This window comes from Buteo buteo, chromosome 27, assembly GCF_964188355.1.
Source record: "Buteo buteo chromosome 27, bButBut1.hap1.1, whole genome shotgun sequence".
NCBI lineage: Eukaryota > Metazoa > Chordata > Aves > Accipitriformes > Accipitridae > Buteo > Buteo buteo.
In genome coordinates this window covers 13899041-13918942 of record NC_134197.1, presented here as the reverse complement: position 1 = coordinate 13918942, position 19902 = coordinate 13899041, and the positions used below count along the sequence as shown (strand labels likewise).

The 19902-nt window shown below is 40.0% G+C and overlaps 1 protein-coding gene across 2 annotated transcripts in view; it reads right to left on the bottom strand.

The window, feature by feature from the left end:
- USP7 (ubiquitin specific peptidase 7) overlaps positions 1 to 19902 on the bottom strand; it is a 75595-nt gene that overhangs the window by 53073 nt on the left and 2620 nt on the right. Inside the window, exons 1-3 of one of the 2 annotated variants that reach the window (XM_075058730.1) lie at positions 16403 to 16498; positions 15701 to 15805; positions 15066 to 15213 (exon numbers count right to left, since the gene is read on the bottom strand). The exons of the other annotated variant lie outside the window; for it this stretch is intronic. The gene's annotated coding sequence lies outside the window, so the exon portion shown is untranslated. Of the gene's footprint in view, positions 1 to 15065; positions 15214 to 15700; positions 15806 to 16402; positions 16499 to 19902 lie in introns of those variants that run through there. 2 annotated transcript variants of the gene reach the window in all.

The window sequence follows — 19902 nt, the reverse complement described above, 5'->3', positions numbered from 1 at the left end:
GTGGCTATTATAGCAAAGCAGCATGAAATCACAAGCCAAATAATCTACAAACTTGGTCTGTTAGTCCTATGGCAAATCTAGAAAAATGCAAAACCGTCCGTGGGTACACAGTGGTCAACTATGCCATGCCACATGATGCATATGCTGCTCAATTGGGATGCACAGCTGGACGATCTTGGGACTCCCTAAGTGCAGTATCTCACTATAATGTTCTTGAAGCAGTTCTTCTATAAAGAAGAACTACTATGGGCTCTAATTAGCACAGTGCACTGAATACAACAATCTGAATTATAATATGGAAGCAGAAAGATACTGTTTATAAAGCAGAACTGTAAATAAAGCCTGCCGTGTGTGCTGGTTTGACTTCTTCATCTAACACATTAACAGGTTAAGAATGAGGACAGAGAAAACAGACTAGGCATATTCACTTCAGAGAAAAGGTGACTGAAGGGGGCTACAGGATGCGCCAGACAAATATCCTGAATAGCATGGAGGAGGGGAAAAAAAAAAACCACCAAACACCCACACAAAAAAAACCACCAGAGAACAAGTATTTTCTACTACTTACAATACAAGGGGCTTTACATGAAATTACCAGAATGTGAGTTTAAAGGAAAGAAAATCCTTTTTCATGCTGCACGTGAAACTTCTGAAAGCTATGAAAGATTTTGTCAGAAGATGCTGTGGAGGCTCAGACACCTTTTTCCAGCTCCCTCTGGCTCAAAGGCAGTGGCACTAGTGCAACACAGGAGATTCACAAAGCACAGTATGGTTTGACACTGGCCAACAACAGAAGCCATGGCAGGCTGAAGGGAACAGGAATGGGGCGGGGCACTGCTGTAGGGCACCCTCCCAGGCCCCCATCTCATGGCTCTGGGATTTCCTGATCTGTAGATGGTGTCTCTCCATTTCAAAATGCCCTATGAGTGTGTATCCCCACTTTTCAAACCCTTAGACGTTACTAGTATCTACAACATCCCATGCAAGGAGTGCCTCAGTTTAACTATGTTATACAAAATAACTCTTTTTATTTTCAACCTGCCTTCTGATGCTACATTTGATGTTCTCAGGGGTCTTACATTGCTTCTGTTTAACCTTCTCTTGCCACTTGCGCTTTCCAGACTTCTAGCACACCTCTCCTCAGTTATCCACAACACTAGGGCCAGACAGCGCTTGCTAGTCTACTTGGACATTACTGCTACTGTGGCCATTTGATACCTTTTATGATCTTTACTTTCCTTGTCATAACTTCTTTACTTCTCCTATACCTTTTTAAGATGGAGGAGGAAAGCAAGGCTGTTAACCAGGCTGCACTCAGTGTTCAAGACGCGGAAGCACAGTGAACTTATACAAAGCACAGTGAACTTATACAAAGCACGTATTATTCCCCATTCACTTCCAAAGGCAAAGCAATGAATGGAAGAAGATTCCATCAGGAGCAGTGAAAAGGCACGGAGGCAGCCTGGCCAGGCTCAGACACCCTCGGGGTGAGCACAGCAGGGAAGGGAACTCACCATTCCTCCCCTGCCCTAATGCTTAACATAAGCATCTGCTACTGACAGACCTCAAGACACCAGGTTAAACAATTTTTGTTCAATCCAGGGTGGCTAATCTTACGCAAATATGCACGGTTTCCATAAGAAGCTTTTGAACATTCATACCGAAAAACCTGTTACCAACCTGAAGTTTAAAAATAAAAATAAAATCCAAGATTCCTGACTCAGAAGGCAGTTCTGCACTGTCTATATAAACTCCTATAGAAAAAAAACGCCTATCACACAGAAGCGTTTGGCACTTTGCATTCAAAACAAGAGCACACCCAAGTCACGCTTCTCTTCCACTTCAAGAAAAACAATCCCAATTGCCCAGAAGCTTCCACGCGGCGTGGGGCAGGGAGCAGGCTCAGCCGCGGGCTCCCCACCCAGCCCGACACCCAGCGGGGACAGCTTCGCCTCCCAGCCCAGCGTCGGCGCTTCTGACGGCTTCCTCCTCGTTTGAGCACGCCGCACCAGGAACTGCACCGCGGATTAGCAGCCGGAGTAGTAAAGCACAGGGCTGAACCAATTAGCGTGGGGCTGCCCAGTACTGATAAATCCTAACCTCACGTCAGGGTCACTTTTACAAGTCTAGATTAACTGTGGAGAAAAACGACAACAACAATTAAACCATTCAAGGTTTGGGGTTCGTTTGTTTTTTTTTTGTTAAGTCCTTTATGTGAACCGATAGACATGCACACATGCACGTCCTGGTAACAGAGGAACGTTTACTGTTTCCTCCCAGTGATATAAGGAGCACTGCTGCCAAAATCATTATTTTCCATTGAAATTCGGCTTTTGCTATGCTTATTAACATATATGTTTCAAGCATAATAGTAAACTATGATTTTAAGAGATTCCTACTACCAAGAAAAAATAATCTGTACTTTGGGTTAATTTTACCATTTGTTTTCACTGTAATTAACAAGAAGTAATTATGCTCTCATCTAAAATTAACAACTGTGGAATGAGCAAAACAAAAAACATTCCTTTTTCAAATGGGATGCTTTACAATAAGCTGGACAAGAAGCTGCTTTTTTGTTCTCTAAGACACAGATTTCAGAGTTTTCTATTCTCCAACAGTTTCCCAAATTCCTGAAAGACACGGTTCCCAGGAGTTTTTCTGAGGTTGTTACTTAATAAGCTCAATTTTCCAACCTCATCTGTTAGCATTGTTCCATGTTCTACAAAAACTTTCCTGAGCCAAAGAGGGCAAGCGGAGAATGAGAATGACTGTATGTGGGAGGACTGTCTAGCTGGGACAGTGGACTTGGTGATGCCCCCGGCTTTGAACAGGCAGAAGGCTCAGGACTGATGCCCCAGGGAGCAGGGAGTGTGGGGTGGTTTACCCCATCCCGCTCCCATTTGGCACAGAAATTCCCTTCCCTACATCAGAAGTGTTCCCATTTTGACCAGTCTCCACAAAGATTTTGGTGTCTGGACACTCCCAAGAAACCATAGCCATCACATTTCTGGCCAGCCTTAATTTACTGAATCATCTGCCAGGTGGCTTCTCCACCTTCTCCTACTTTATAGCATGAACACTAGCAATTATTAAAATAATTTTAAAAGCCTTAACAGAGGACTGAACCAAGAGTCTTCCTCAGTGTTTACAACAGAACCATTACGTCCCAAAGCAGTTCAGGCTTTCTTCAGCATTCACTTTTAAATAAGATTTAACCTTCATTTTTCCTTTCCATTCTGACAGCAACCTTTCTACCCCCAAGTGTTAATGCAGGGAAATAATTATGTAGGCTCTGAGAAACAGCTGATCATTGTTGTAAAATGTTCTGAAGATCAGCTTCTCTTCACTGCTTTGAAGATATAAGTTACTGTACTGAAAACATCCAAATGTTAGCAGATGCCAAAATTAGCACTAAACTGTGTTAGTTATTTAATATTGTCTATGTGAAGAACAACTTTCTTCAAACAACACAGCTGAAAAACTGTTTTACATAGAAAACATATGGAATCTCGGGTGTTAGCTTCTATTATTTACCAAGGAATTCTTAAAAGAATGCAGAACGGGAATTTTATAATCCTCAGTTAAGCACTCCACTGACAATTTTAGCACTTTTTTGTCAGCAATTTTAAGTCACTTTTTTTTTTTTAATGAAAACAAAAGAAAACATTTAAAAAGTGACAAAAAAAGCTTTTCCTGTTTAACAATTCAGTGTTAAATAGCCAACCAGTTGTTCTGGTGGCAAAAAAGGCTGCCATGGGACCGTGTAGCCAAGTCTGCTTACTAGTTAAGCAAGCACAATCAGAAATGAACTTATACTTTGTATTCTAGAGAAAACAATACACATACAAAAGAAGGCACAATGATACATGCATTTTGAGGCTAACTTTCTTTTTCAAATCCTAATACAAATGCACCAAAATCAATGAGGCAAAAGAAGTACTGTCTACTCCTCCATACCCACATTAGCTGAGAAGAGCTAAATTCAGATCTCCAAATCAAGCTACTTGGAATACAAACAAGAATAAAGAAGAAAAAAATCTACTGATAAACACCGGAGCACCTGTAAGGCAGCAATCATTTTTAAAACTCTTCTTTATCACAGACAGAGCTTCTTCAACCATGTACATCATACAGTAACATCTGCAGCTGCAAACTTCAAAACTACATGGTTTATGCAAATCATGCAAACAACTGTTTTAGAAACAGAAATTTGAGAGACACATTCAAGAAGTGAGACCTTGCACCTATGCAATTTAGATTTCATCTTGCAGTGCAACCAAGTGGATGAAGGGTGGAGGGATGATGCTTCGGATGGAGTTTATTTTATATGCTGGGGCTGTTGCATATTTCAACACTGTCATTAATACCCTGATGTGTCACCACCCCAAATAACCATCCAAATTAGTTTTTTCCTGAAAAGGGAGACAAAACAAGTTGGTCAAAATTCTTCTCTGTCTTTGGAAAGCCAGTTACCTCACACGTGGCAGCAGTTATAACCAGAACATTTTTGAGCTAAAATACATTCTGAGGGGAAAGTTGTACTTCACTGCTCACACGTTTGTTGTGTATTTACTTTCTTATTTATTACATACTACATTTTATTTTTTGTTTCGTAAGCCAAATCCTCAGACAGTATTTCAATAGCTTTCTGGTCAACTATTCTTAGAGCATAAAGGCAACAAGACAGACTTGAAAATGTGTTTTAGAACAGCTGACTACTGCGTGTCACCCAGTGAATTACATCTTTCTTATGCTCTGCAAAACACCCTAAATCCACAAATACACTCCCAATTTCAATACTCTATTCTTTCTGGCAAATCTTCCCAACTACTTCTATTTTTGCTCCATTGCTAGCGCCACTCATCTGAAGCAAATTTTGAGGACTTCCAAAATTAATTACCGCCTTCCTGCTTTGCCTCTGGCTAGAAGCTGGTATAAACATCACCACCGAATTAAGCTGTATCTCAAATTCCTTATTCTATTGACGATGAATGATTCTTCCTTTGTCTCAGGAAAACTGTAAGTCCCTTAAGTTTTCTCCCCACCCTTTATTTTTCTCTCTAATAATGCAGCATTTGTGGCCTGTGTCATCATCAGCCACTACAAACTCACACACAGCTGGGACAGAAACTCTTACTACTCACACTTCCTTTGCTCTAGCTAGTCCACTCACATTTCCTGCTATAACTTTTATCCCACAAATGCTCTCAGTGTTTTGAGAACACCCCTGAAGCATGCAAAAGCAGGTTTTTTTGTCAGTCGTCCCTACTACTGGATCCTCATTTCCTCTCTTTTTCCTGGACTACTTTTCCATAGCTTTAAAAACGCTAACAGTTTTCCTTGGATGGGGGTGAGCATGGGACAGTGCATGGCAGTGGATCACAGGGGAAGAGAGAGAAATAAATCCAAACATTGAGGTATACCACAAGCTGTCTAGTATGTAATTCCTGCCACTTCCTCAGCTCCAGACCTTTTTCACAAAAATAAATAAATAAATAGTTTAAGAATCCATAAGGATGTTTCTCCTTTCAGAAGCAGAGAGGACACCATTTAAGAGATCTTCCTTATGAAATAAAAGTACATACAAAAAAAAGTATCTGCAACTAGTGTGCATTATTTGAAGGTTTCTTATCTAAAAGTTACCTTTTTTTTTTTAATACCTCAAACTGACAGAATCAAAGCAGAGAGCTCCAGTTTAAATGTCATTACAGTCAGATCTGACCCAAACCTGAAATGAGCATCAGATGTTACTGGTCAAAGTCAGAACAAGACCAAGATTTAAAAACTACTAGAGACAGTAATAATTCAACTGCAACGGTCACCCATGCAGGAATACCTTTCCCTTTCTGAAAGGGGAAAACTTTCTTTCAGAAAAAAAGGAAGAGACATGCCATGCCATGTCTTTGCAATAACAATAAGAAGAGATATGAGAGACAACAAAAAGACAAAACAGACTGGGACTGAAAAAAGAATGGTTATTTTGCTGGAGGTTATCAGGGAGGAGAAGCTGCACTCCAGGACACTGCATTCAGACCAGCAAAAGAACCAAACCAACGCTTTGATACAATATTCAGTTATTTCACCTACAAAAATCAGGTGCCTACAACTAAGTGGCAATGTGTTGTGTTTATCAGGGTGGTAACACAACACTGGCATACTTTTAACAGCTAAGCTACACAAAACGAAATTAATCTGTGCACATGTAACAGGAGAGTCTTTACCTGTTTAAGCTTGCTCACAAACCCCATCAGACACAATTAATTGTCTAGATATTTACCTAGCAGATACACTTTTTTCACCCCTATTACATCCTTTGACCATAAAAATGCTAAAATAAAGAAATAAACATACACATGTTTTGATTTGCTCTAAATCATATGGCCAAATTCAGGTATTTCAATGTCCCTGTGGATGTTTTACTATGGAAGCATTCTCAGCACACTTTTTAAGATCAAAGAAACCCCACAAGACCAAAAAGAGAGAGACACAGACAAGCAATAGGGTGAGTAGATGTCTGTCTCACTTTGGCTTGCACAGTCGGGGTAAACAAGAGACTTCACTAAACAACCAGATGATAATCTGTGGGATGCTAGAGATCTCTGGGATTTTACTAGAGAACTTCTATCAAGCTGTAGGATCTCCCCATACTCCTCAAGGTAAGGCCCTGGAACTTGGCCCATGCACAGCTGTACGGCAAGAGAGAGGACGTCCATCGCAAGGACCAGACTGCATGCAGAGGAGAAAAAACACCCACTACTGCTGGGCTGCACAATCCAAGACAAAAAAAAGTGTTCCCTCATTGTACAAACCACTGCAAATACCACCCTCTCTTCTTTGAAAATTAAAATTACTTGCTTCAAAGTGTTGACACAGAATAAATTACTGTAGAACAAAGAGAAACACCTTTCAATATATCTTACAGGCACCTGGTTTTAGCTTTTACAATTGCTTCTGCCATCATACCTGCCTAATAGATGCAGTGTTCACAGCCAAATTTGTTTTTAAGGGGTGGGGAGAGAATATTTTTTCATTATTTTCTGCAAATGCTATTAGCAACCAACTCCATGAATTTCACAAGCAAACAGAAAGGCTGTAAGTGTAAGAATTTCCATGCTAACAGTGCTTATTCCTATTCCCTATCACAATCCAGCATTCTTGAAGTCCAAGCACACTTCAAATCCCTGCAACCTTCCTTCTCAGGGACAGAGCTTCTGAACTTGCCCTGCTGAGCTGTACAGGGAACATCCACTTGAATGCTGAGCTCCAGCTACTGGGGGAAAAGGAAAGGTTATTCCAGATCCACCACTAAAGGCACCCACCATCCATTTGCACACATGCAAACTAGAACTCAAGACACCGATGTCCAAAGCACTCCAGCAGAATCACGGCATTCCTCTACAGCTGGAAGTTAAGAACCTGCATTCAGTGACAAACTCCCGTTATGTGACAGCATTGCCTGTGCTGCATTAATTGCATGTTACATCTACTGTTCTAGGGATAGGTTTATTCCTTATATTCCCCATTTAATTTTTTTAATGTACACATATGAAATATTTTTTAGAGGAATGGCATTTTAAGCATAAAAAAGCCTCCTGGACATGCACAGTTTCCATGTGATTTCTACTATCAATTTTAACGTGTATGCAAACAGGCAAAAGATTAGATCACACAAGATATAGCCGTCTCACTTTCTGTTCTGCAAGTGAGGAATAAAATCAGAAACAGCACTGGTATTACTTACAGTATTTAGTGTTATTTTACTATTATTGATACTACTATTGTAATAGTCAATTTACATGAATACTTTATCTGGAATCAAAGAAAAGACCCCTACACTTTAATTCATATACTAGTGTACTTGGTTTGGCCAGCTCTCAGACCGAGATCTACCTAGCAGCAATCAAAGTGCCAGCAATACAGTTTCTCAACACCCAACAATCAGAATCTCTGCTTATGCAGGTTCATAACCCACGTGATGCTTTATCTTAAGGTGGATAAGGTGGATTTTTCTGTTTTCTGGAAACAGAAAAGAAAAACAGTAGACAAAAATCATTAGTTCTAGGTCATTAAGGATTTTCAAGACTAGATTGCATTTTGAGTTTTGTTTAGAAATACAGAGAGGATCAGTGGAAACCCTGGCACGTACACATTATACACACAAGAGCTGTTATTGCCAGTGGTTTGTACTAGCTATCTGCACTGGTGCTTTTTAAACTTTTTACAATAGTAACATGCATTTCAATACAGCTCCAACAACTTAACTCTAATCCTTATATTTGATTATCGTTGCTTGAAAAATACATCTGAAAGAACTGGTAGAGCTCTGTAGAAAAGAGAAGGTATTTCTCACCACTACAAGTGGCACAGCTACAGCAATTTGTATTTTCCTCTAAATCTTAGATCACAGCAAGTCGTTAAAACAATCTGGGTAGGCCATAAACCAAATTATTCAGGTATGTCCAGGTACTGAAGTACCATTAAAATATTATCTTAAAATAGCTTTTACTGCTGCTGAATATCACAGAGACAGTCCAAATTTCTCTGCAGATCCAGGAGGCAGCTGCATACGTTCAACCACAACACATGACAGTTACAGATCTCAGTGAGTGAATTTACACAGGAGGGAAATATGATAGGTTGAGGAAAGCATCCCAGCTCCCAGAAAATCCATGCCCACCTCAATATAATCAAGTGTACAGCTATCTTTTGAATATAAGCTGACTTCTGAAGTTAACACATACCACTAGAAATTCTGTGTTATCCATCTGAGTGCTGGTGCCACTCCTTGCCTGGCAGGCAGTTAACATACCTTCTTCTCTGTGGCGGCAGGGGAAAAGGAGCAGATACCCATCCAGCCTCTCCTCTGCTCAAGTCCAAACAGCATCTAGACAAGGCTGCAACCAAGAACAAGGTACCCTTCTCAGCTGCCCACTTTTCCAGGTGCTCTTCTGAACTGAACCAGTAGGTAGAGCAAAATCATTCTTTTGGAAGTACTGACCTATTTTCAAAGCTTGTTCTCCCAATACACCCCTTCCTCTACCTTTGGTGCACCCTCACCTAGGAAACACAGGGGCATAAAGTAGGCTTCTGCCATCCTCACAACAAGTCACCCAGCTGGGAGTCTGCTCCCAAGCAAAGAGTGCTGCCAGTAACAGGATGGTAGCCAGATTAACTGGCCTGGCGCAGCACGTGGCTATGGGGGCGAGATGCGTCCCCACTGGAGAAACAAGTTACCAGATTAACAACCCCTCCCCAGATTTCTGAGCATGATGTAGAAATCAAAAGTGCAATACTTCCACCAAGAATGGGTTTATAACACCAAGAGTTTAACTAGCTTTTCATAGCATGCAACTGTCCATATTTAGGGTAGAAATCACCCATAAATTACTCAACAATTCCACTTAAAAAAATTTCTTACTTCAGAAAACACAAATATCTATTTACAAAGTTGTATCCTGCCAAAATTTCAAATACGTTTACTGTACACCTATCCTTTGATTTAATAAAGCATGCATCTGAGGTGGTTAATGTGCATTTCAAGGTATATTAAATATCAGAGATCAAAAATTAACATTAGCCCAGTTAATCTCTGCCAATATTTTGCTCCAGCTACACTAACTCGACCCTGCCTAGTATTAAGCCAGTCAGTACTAAGCCAGTTTTATACTCTTACATCTAACCTGTGAACATGATGCTAATAGCAATAGGTACACTTTTATTTAAATTTAAAATTACTGAAATTTCACATATCATCTCCTGTAAACTTTCCAGATTAGGAAGCAGGTTACCTCTGAAATTTCTTTTAACAGACCTGCTAAAGACTTGTGTGATCCAACCACATTCCAGAAAACAGCGGCTCCTGTTCAAATGAGGGCCATTACACTGGCCAGAGAGCTTAGCTGATAGAACAGCTGCAGTAAGCACCAACTCCAGGTCTGAATGGGACCTGGAAATTTTCATCACTGTGCTGAAAATATCAGAAGAAAAGCTGGTTTGGACAGGAGGTTAAAACCCCCACAAATACATTTAGATTATGATTTGAGGTAACTTTGACATTTTAATAGGTACTTAAACCAGTTAGTATAGGTGAGAAAGGTGAAGATCTTTCAGATGTATCTTCAAGTTGGAAAATGCAAGAGACTATTTTTAGCCACAAGGAATACCCCTGTGTAAAAAAAAAAAAAAAAAAAAGTAGTGAAGACATTCAGAAGCAGACTTGCAATGGGAACAATTTCATCCCCAGAAGTGGTTTGCATCTGATCAACATTGAATTTTTATGATGGTAAAACCATGTGTCTGCACCAAGAGCTCTGTAAGCTTGGATTTGATATTCACCCTTGGAACTTTGCTACAGCCCTGTCCCCACTGCATTTTTGGGGGGAGACAGGCCCAGGTGTCAAATAAAGGGTCTTGGGAAAGTTTAAAAAAAAAGATATAAGTTATTAATGGCTTAAGAGCTTTCTCTCCCTCCTGCCTCCTCAGTCAAGCTGACCCACTTGTTTGTAGGGCCAAACGATAAAGCAGACCAATGAACTGAGCTAGGTCAAAAATAAACCCCAAATAAGGAAGTTATTTTAAATTCAGATCTCTTCATTCATCTCATTTACCATGTGCTCCCACACAGTTGTGTCAGTGCAAGTGAGGAGGCAAAAAAAGTAGGCAGAGGTCAAAAAAAACCTGCTCTAGAAGGCACGTCTTCTCTGTAGCAGTGTTAAGAGTGAACTAGACACAAACTCTTCTCTTGGCTCCCAGTAGCATATAAAAGTCATCTGATATAATGAAGTCTGGTGCCCAGACCAAAATCCAGGACCTTCCCTGCAGCTTGTGCTCAATTTTGGATTAAACTGCTCTTTCTTGCAGGCACTGTTCTCAGCTGAACTGCTGCACAACACAGCCAGCTGACACCATACCAGTTAAGAGACACTCCTTGGATGTGGGAGATGTTTGATGCCTCCGACTCCACAGCAGCCTAGCACACACACCTGCTAACTGCCAGTGGGCTTCCACTATACTAATTTAAGCAAAAGCTACGTAACAATAATAGTCTTGAAAAAAACAGCCTTGAAGATGTACTCTGTTGAATTCAGTGCTACTAGTATAACTTTACTAGCAAAAGCATGTGTTTACACATTTGGACACATGAGGCATTAGGAAGGCTCCCATGGCTCATGTTCAGACCTTGACCATGCTGTGCTTCAAGCAACCAAGTACTTTTCTTAGATTTGACTTTTGTTCTTCAAAGGTGCCATAAAGTATCTAAATTTTGATTCATCTTCATTATTAGTTTGCAATATGGATTTATACAAACACTTCTGGGGCATGCATAATTTGTAAGACAACCAACAGATAAACATACAGAAGAGAACCGCTTGAGGCACGGTCTCTCACTGCATTAAAGTTAACACCTCTCAGTTCATTATATTGAAGGCTGCTGAAAGGTCTTAAAGAATTAGTCAGAATGTTTTCTTAATCCAGCAAGAGAGGTCACTGACCAATAAAGCTGAAGTGTTTTTATCCCAAGTTTAAAAGTCTGAAGACAGATGCTGCGGTTCCACACACATTTCTTCAGTGGCAATGCCAACACACCCAGTCCCCACACTCATTCACACCTCTACAACCTGCTCCTCGCCAAAGCCAGCTCAGCTCTTTGTTCAGCTGCAGGGACTGGAGAACCCACTGGCTTCGCTACGTATCTCCAGCAAAGCAGAAGGGACAGAACAAAGTCACAGCTGAATGGGGCTGCTTATGAACAGGCAACTGACATAGGTAAAACGAGATCCATTTCTGTGCAACTTTCTATTATTTTTTGCCTTAATCTGTGCTACTATCAAGATCAAGAGAGGCTTTCCCCAGCAGAGATCCACTGGTAAGCAAAGGAGCTGCACAGCTGCACAGAAGGAAACCCCAAGAATCCTTTCCTGTAAGGACCCTATCCCTCCCACACCAGCCCTCTCCCACTTTGGATGATACACTTCAGGGCACAGGTTGTAAGCCAAAGCATATGAGTTCAATGAACAAAACAGGTTAAAAAACCAAGACAATCTGCTGAGAACAAGAAAATATCTTAAAATCAATATGGAACTGAAGCAATACAGTTGAAGAAACAAACAATTATTACCAAATCCTGTGGTTAAACTTCTAGAATAAACTACTTTAAAAAAAATTATTAGTAAGTTTCAATTTCTGGCAGACTTTGGTTTGATTTTACTGCTGCTTATTTTTAACTCGTCAACTGTAAGGACACTTCTAGAAAGCGGGGGGGCGGGGGGGGGGGGGGGGGGGGAGAAAAAACCCCAAAACTTACAGTTATGGTTACTACCTTCGTGGCATGATGGAAATATTGCAAAGCATTATACTAGTTTACAAGGGGACTGTTTTTCTGGCACAGGGTTGAAGTCCAACAAGTATCTGAAACAGTCAGACTGAAACAGAGGAGAAAAACCACACAGGAATAACGAGAAGAGGGAAAGGAAAGCAGAAGAAAATTGTGAAACACCACTACTGTAATTGCTACTAGCAAGGAGGGTTTTGCATGTGGCTTGTGACCCACTGTTTAATTCATATACTTTACAGACATGTTTGAGTTATCTCTGTGTTCAAACTTCTAATTAGTATCTACTCTTCCCCAGAAATTAGGTTCACCCCTTGATATTGTTAAGCAACTAACACTTAACCAGGTGAAAAATTCTTTACAAGAGGTCAGTTCCTTGCTACTCCCAACAAAGAAGGAAATCTAACTACCTTTAGCTTGATTTAATGAACAATAAAAAGAGGGTTCATGCAGCCTCTGCTTAAGCAGATTTCCTTTAAAAAAAAAATTACTTCTCACTGTCTTAGGACTTGCAGCCTGTAAACCCCTGCAACAGCCCCTGAGCGTCTAGTCAGCTCCAACATCTGTAACAGAAGCAAACCAACCATTTATTTAAATGGAATAGTTATGACATGCTGTGAAGGCAAACTTGTGTCCAAAAATTGTTACCTGATTATGGCTACCAGAAATATTCTGGTGATACCAAACTGAAACGTATTTCATGACTATTGAACAATAAGAGTGAAAAGTCGGCTGCATCAGGAAGAGTTCTGGCTTTACAAGCAGGAAGGGAGAATCTAAGTTCTTCCCCACCTCCGAATAAAGTGATCTCTGTTCTTGAAAAAAAAACAAAGGTGATGCAAAAACCACCATGCCCCAGTACTAGGATTGCCAGCTCTGCCTTGACTGCCTAAAACAAAATGTATTTTTAGATGGGGGGAAGGAAAAAAGAAAAAGAAAAAAAAAAAAGATTGCTCCCCAAACACTTTTTAATCTCTTCATTTTTTCCAGTAATTAGAGACTATCAAGACAAAAAAATGCAACAGCTTCCTGTCCAAAAACTGTGTAGTGCTAATTAAATGCAATTCAACACAGACACTCCTCTGGTCATACAGGGCCTGGGACAGCCTAGTAGGACCAGATCAGTAAGGGTCCCTATCACAGCTGATGGGTAAAATAGTGATGCATGAAAATACAAATCCCAGACACAGGGTAGCCAACCTTTCCGATCTTAAGACCCACAAACCAGAATGTTTGTATCACTACAAGGCACAACCCCCCACCGCTGCCACCACCATGTCCAGCACAGCAGAACTGCAGAACATGTGCAAGTTTAAAACACCTACCCAAAAGTCCTCACCCTCTCCCAGGAGATAAGGACTAAACTGCACATGTGAGCAACAAGAGGGGGTGGCACGCCCATCACAGTACCCGTGCAGGGTGGCTTCCTCCTCAGCTGGGGGGGTGTCAGACTTTCCCCTAGCCTGCAGAGCATCCTTGAGCCGCTGCTAGGTCCTGAGGGACCGCAGGCAGGGGCAACCGCACACGAGATGCTCAAGAGTGCAGACAGACCACCACATGGCCTAGACTTGGAACTGTAGACCAAAATTTATCCAGTACTTTCACGGTTCAGAATTAAGTTTTACACCAAAAATTTCCTATCTAATCACAGACTAATATGCTGGTCTTATACTGGGAAGTCTGTTTCTTTTCTTAAAGATATAATTTCCCTTCTCTTAAATAATGTTTATATATATCAACTCATTTATTAACTTATTTACTACAGATGTAAAGTCTGTACACTTTTAATTCAAAAATTAGCCATTTTATGAAACAAATTTACACCACCGCTCCCTGATTTATTTAACAGTAACAGTAAGAATATCAACCCACTAAGATGGATTTGGAATTTAAAACCTTTGCCAAGTTTTAATAAGTGTTTGCACCCTCATACTTTTACGAAAATCTCCATCAAAGTTCTGCTGGACAATATCAGTGATGTTAGAAAATAACTCACCGAAACATGGGAAGGAAAATCTCTGTTGTGGAAACACACAACCATTCCTTTTTTTAAACACAGCTCAACAGAAATTCATCCAATGGTTGTATTAGTATAACATCACATTTAGAGCCCTAAACCAAAATTGTCCTTAGATCTTTACAAAAACAGACATGCTGGAGATGCCATATTTTTTAAGAACAGCCTTACAGTTGCACCTTGTGAAATCACCAGATGATCAAGCTGAGAGCTACGGTGAACACCAATGATACTCCTACACATCCTTTCCTATTTACACTAGGAAAAGGGAAATTATGAAAAATGACCTTAAGAATTTTCACAGATTTCTGCATTTAAAGCAAATTCTACTGGAGTGCACTCGATCCTTTAACGTACAAAATACAAAGCTCCAAGTTCTGTTTTCCAGCACTTTTTTGATATTTCCCATCAAAGAGGTGCGACTGTATTAAAAAAAACATCATCACCTCTCCTAGGCTGCAAAACACTGCAGTACTGCTGAAAAAAAAAAAAACAACAACAAAAAACCCCAAACAAACAAACAAACAAACAATTTTGAACTTTCTTCCATAGGACATTCCAGCTCACTATCCACATCATCTTCCTCTGGCTTGCAATATGCTTTGGCGTACAAGTCAACATGCTGGTTTCGATGCAGAAAAGCCCAAGATGTTCAGGACACCTGGAAGACTGTCTATCTCCACATACCACCATATACGCAAGAATAAGCTGAGGTACCAGTGTTTTCTCTTCCTCAATTTAAATAGGATGCTCCTGGCACGTCTTCTCTGAGTGGCATCACTCTGGAGCTTGCATTACAGCTGCAGTCAGGGAGAACTCCACGTTTGCAGACACTGAACGTCCTGCTCTCCTAAGATGTTTGATGCTACAAAACATGATGATTTTGTTTAAATCTTCACTATTAAATGGCTCAGGAATGACATATTTCAGTAATGTGTAAAACACCTGCCAAACAGCAATTAAAAACACAAACTGAGATATGCTATAGCGATTACATCATGGAATTTTAGTTTTATCAAAATTTACCATTTACTTTTAATCTCCATATTTTTAAGAGATTTTGCTTAACAACTATGTACATGTTATGCCGAACAATCAAGCTGTGTTATTCTAGATGCATATTAAGTCCAATATAAAACAGTCTTCAAATGTGTTTTTATATTCTGAAGAGAATCCCAAAGATTCCCAGGCACTATGTTAAAAGACGAACACTGTCTTCCCCAAACTGCAAATATTCAGTACAGTTTCAGTATTTTCAAAATCCATCTACTAATTTCCAAAAGCTTAATTATTTGTAGTTGACAAAATCTCAGCCTTCTAGGGAAACTAGGCAAATAGAAGTCACAATAAACCTTATCTCCAAGCTGACCATTCTTCATTTTGCTGGCAAGTCATTCAAACTCCATTCAAAGTTTCTGAACTTACAGAGCTTGTTTTACTGCAATCAGAAAGCCAAGCTGAAAAAAATGGTTTAGCAGAAATATTAAAATGTGTTAAGTCTAAGCCTGCAACAATATGCACAGATACATTATGCTACAGCTGTTGCCACTGATTAGGTGCACTTTTACTCTTTTTTGCTAGTGTATCAAATTAAAACACTAACACCAGGGGAGCAAAATACTTTATCTTAAATGACCAATAGAAAAAAGTTTCAGAAAACAACACTGCATATTTAATAACTTGACAAATAAGATAGCCAGTCTCCAGACCCCATTCCACTTGCCAAGACACTTTATAATAACTGTTAATGCTGTTGCTGGTAATGTCAAACTAGCACATAGCAGGTTTTGTATGTATTAATGTACATACGTACTTGAGGGGAAAAAAGCACACTTTCTATGGATTACTAATGCCTTGTATTACAAGCAACCCAATATTTTACTCCTTCACAATCAACGTTCTACAGCCACAAGATACAAAGTTAAATTAAAACAACCAATCCAAGATACCTCAAAGCACAAACTAAAGTGAACAATGCCCTATTTTAAATTTATTATAATTTAAGAAAAATTGGATGCTTCACAAGCTCTAAACCAGTTCATTTTCACCCTTACCCCAAATATCAAATGATGTCATGCAAGATGTACTGGCTAAACTGGTTTAACTGCAACAAGCTGGATCCACTGTGTAGATTTTCTTGTGATAAATTATTCTGCAACAATGAAAACGATTCAGTTAGTCTCAAACAACTATCTCCATCTGCTTTTTTAAAGTTTGGGCTTATATTACTTTTACACACACAACTTGCTACTTTACTTAGTATAGCTACCTAGTAAAGACAGGGAGCAGATTTTACTTCTCTTCCGAGTTCAGTCAATAGCACAGAACCACTGGAGCGGAGTAAGGAAGCCTGATATATATATAGTTCATCCTGAAGAGCGTGCTACCTACACTTCTGTCTGAATTTTACACACATTTTCCCCTGTTCCACTATTTCCACTTCTCCTTCACAGAAAGTTTACTAAAGCTGACCAGCTATTGAGCACCCGGTTCATGAAGAATGCACAGAAGAAACTCTAGACATAGTTAGCACTCTTCAAAAGTCGCCAATGCTGCTTTCTCCATTGGCATGAAGTGGCTATCTGAGAATGATGCAATGTACATCTTTTCCCAAGGCCAAGCATGCTGTTTCCTGAGGTATTAAACATTACCATTACTGGGAATAAGAGGCCAGGCCCGGTTCTTCACTCTAGTTATAACCTCGGAATTAACTTAATTTTACTTGTTGACTGCTGCATCAGTGTTTCTATCTCCCCTCACCTGAGTATCATCTATTTCATGGAAAAACGTCAAGGCTGGAGAGTGGAAGCGGCAGGAAGAACACATAAACAAGCAGATACGGACAGCTGTATGATGAATTTAGTCTGCAGATACTCCCCTCAAACATACAGCCTCACTTTATCATCACTTGGCTAGAAGCAACACAGAAGACAGTGAAGGAGCTCAGGGAAATACAGGGATACAGGCCTTCAGGAGAAAGGCATGGAAGCGAGCAAAAAGAGAAACGAACACTGTGTTATGTATGCAAATTATATTAAATTGCCAGGAATTGAGAATACTTATGAAGACAAAATATGAGAGGGAAGTAAGCATTCAGAAGACAGGCAAAAAAATAAGTTACATACTTGAGACCATTATCACACAGTGGGTCAGGAATCTAGTAAATTCTATCAGTCATAAGCAAAACAGGAATGAAACAGCAAGCAACACAAACTTTCAGTTGCATGGAAACTGCAGGAAAGTGCCATTTTAAACTTTTCACATACATACATACACACACACAGACACGTCACTGGTTTTTTTTCTTGTTCTTTTTAAATACCTTGCATCATTTCACCTGTAATTCAAATTTAGACTAGGGAAAAACTTGGAAGACGACATTGCCTGAGAGGCTGCAGAGCTGACACAAGGAGAAGACAAGCGTGCAACCTAAACTACCAGTCACTGCGTGTTCACGCACTGTCACACTGTCTTGGTAAGCTTGTGCTGGCTACTTCGGAAAAGAAACTTCCATAATGCGAAACACACGCACATACATAATTATGGGCAGAGGGTGCACCTACAAAAAAGCAGATTCAAACCATAAACAAGGGAAAAACTTACAGTTATTAAGCTGCAAAAGAGACTTTCCATGAAAGCACTTTATGAAATATGTAACTGTAGACTTGTATTAAGCCAAGCTCTTTGAAGTTCAGACACATTTGCGAAAAGACGTCACAGAGCAAGCATATATAAAGTATCGGGACTTGGATTCAATTACACTTTACAGAGTAACTCACTAGCAACTAAACAGCCATAATTCTTTGCATGATAAAGCAACCTACATACCCTACTTAAGAGTAGAGAAAAACTATTATTTATTTTTTCCACTAAATTTATTTAGCATACAAATAAACTCTTCAGAATTTCTACAAGATAATTTACTAATCACCACCCCAAACTGTTAATGTATCTAAAACTCAGGCACCAACGGCTCATCTGTGCACTCCCACTCTGTTTTGGCCCAAAGGCAGTCACGGCAGCCAGAATAACATGCTTTTATGTGGCAGTGGATGAGGGATGCACACAACATCCATGACTAGTGACACAATTTGGCCAGATAATTTCCAGCATCCATGCCACCGCAAGCAGCCCTTCTTGTTCCTTCCCACCCCAATACCAAGCTTTCATCACGTTCCCACAACACTAAATGGGGCTGCAGGGTGAACCAAATTAAAATCCTACGCTACATTTTAAAACCCCATTTTTTGTTTTTAATTTTGATCACTTCATAGTCACGGGGAGGTGCACTAACCCAAACACTGGCGTAGCGCACAAGATGAAAACAAGCAGCACAAACGTTGTGTTTGTCCAACTGCGTACCCTCAGCCAGGGAAGCAGCTGCCTTCAGCCGAGGGGATGCAACCTCTTCTGACAGTTCTCGTAAATTTGAAGTTTCTCTGTCCACGTATCGCTACTGCCAAGCCTCACTAAGGTTAAAGCTGATTACAAACAACATCCACAGGTAACAGAAGACTAAATACACAAAAAGGTGACTTGTCACATCACAGCATTCTAGCTAAGTATTGCAAGTAGGTGAGCCTGCATCACACCTGGTCCCACTGAGCAGGTACCTGCCCCTTATCAAGACTGCCATTGTTTCTTTCCTTCATGATGCAGAGAGTAATTTTTCCTTGTAAAGGGAATGACTTCCTCCCTCCTGAAGTCCAACAGCCCTGCCTAGTACTACTTTTATTTACACAGTGTCCATAAGGTCATCAAGGAAGAGTACATTAGTCATAAGGGAAAGGGAAGGGAGAAAAACAGGGACATGAGAGAAGACATTCAAAATGCCTTATCTGATTTAATCCTAAAGAGTTTAATTCCACACTTCTATCACTACATCTGAAATGGTTATTTCATTCATCAAAAATTGTTCATCTAGTATAGCTGTACACAGAGTAAGCGAACCTTCACATAATTCAGAATCAAGATGTGCAATTTTCCACTGTGCATTCTTCACATACCTCCTAAATCTAACGTGATCACTCACTGAAGAATGGCATCCGACACTGTTCTATGCATGTTAAAATTAAGCTAACTACATGTTATTAAGTATTTTCTGCACTGCTTGAAAACATCTCTCAAGAAAGCACGAACACCCATACATTAAGATGATGAACATTGTTTTACACACTAAATTAATGTATACCCATGACATCAACTTTTATTAAAAGTTAGCAAAAATCTGATCTCTGCAATCTTGTAAACTTGACACATTTCTCAAGAAAAATCAAGTATTGCAAAAAACCTCCAAAGGCTAAACTTTTTTGGTTTTGTTTTTGCATAAATGGAGAGTTCTATAAACTCTCACAAATTAGCGAGCTCGTAATATCACTCGGAATCAGCTGTGTGAGGCCTAATAGATCTCAAATAGATTTCTGAGATAACGCTGTATTGTCAGTGCCACTATGTTGATATACACAAGAGACTCTTTCCTCACCCCTCCAGTGGAGGTGGCCACCAGCGTAAGACTTCCGCAACCACCAAAGGGACTTCTGCACATATTTTGGAC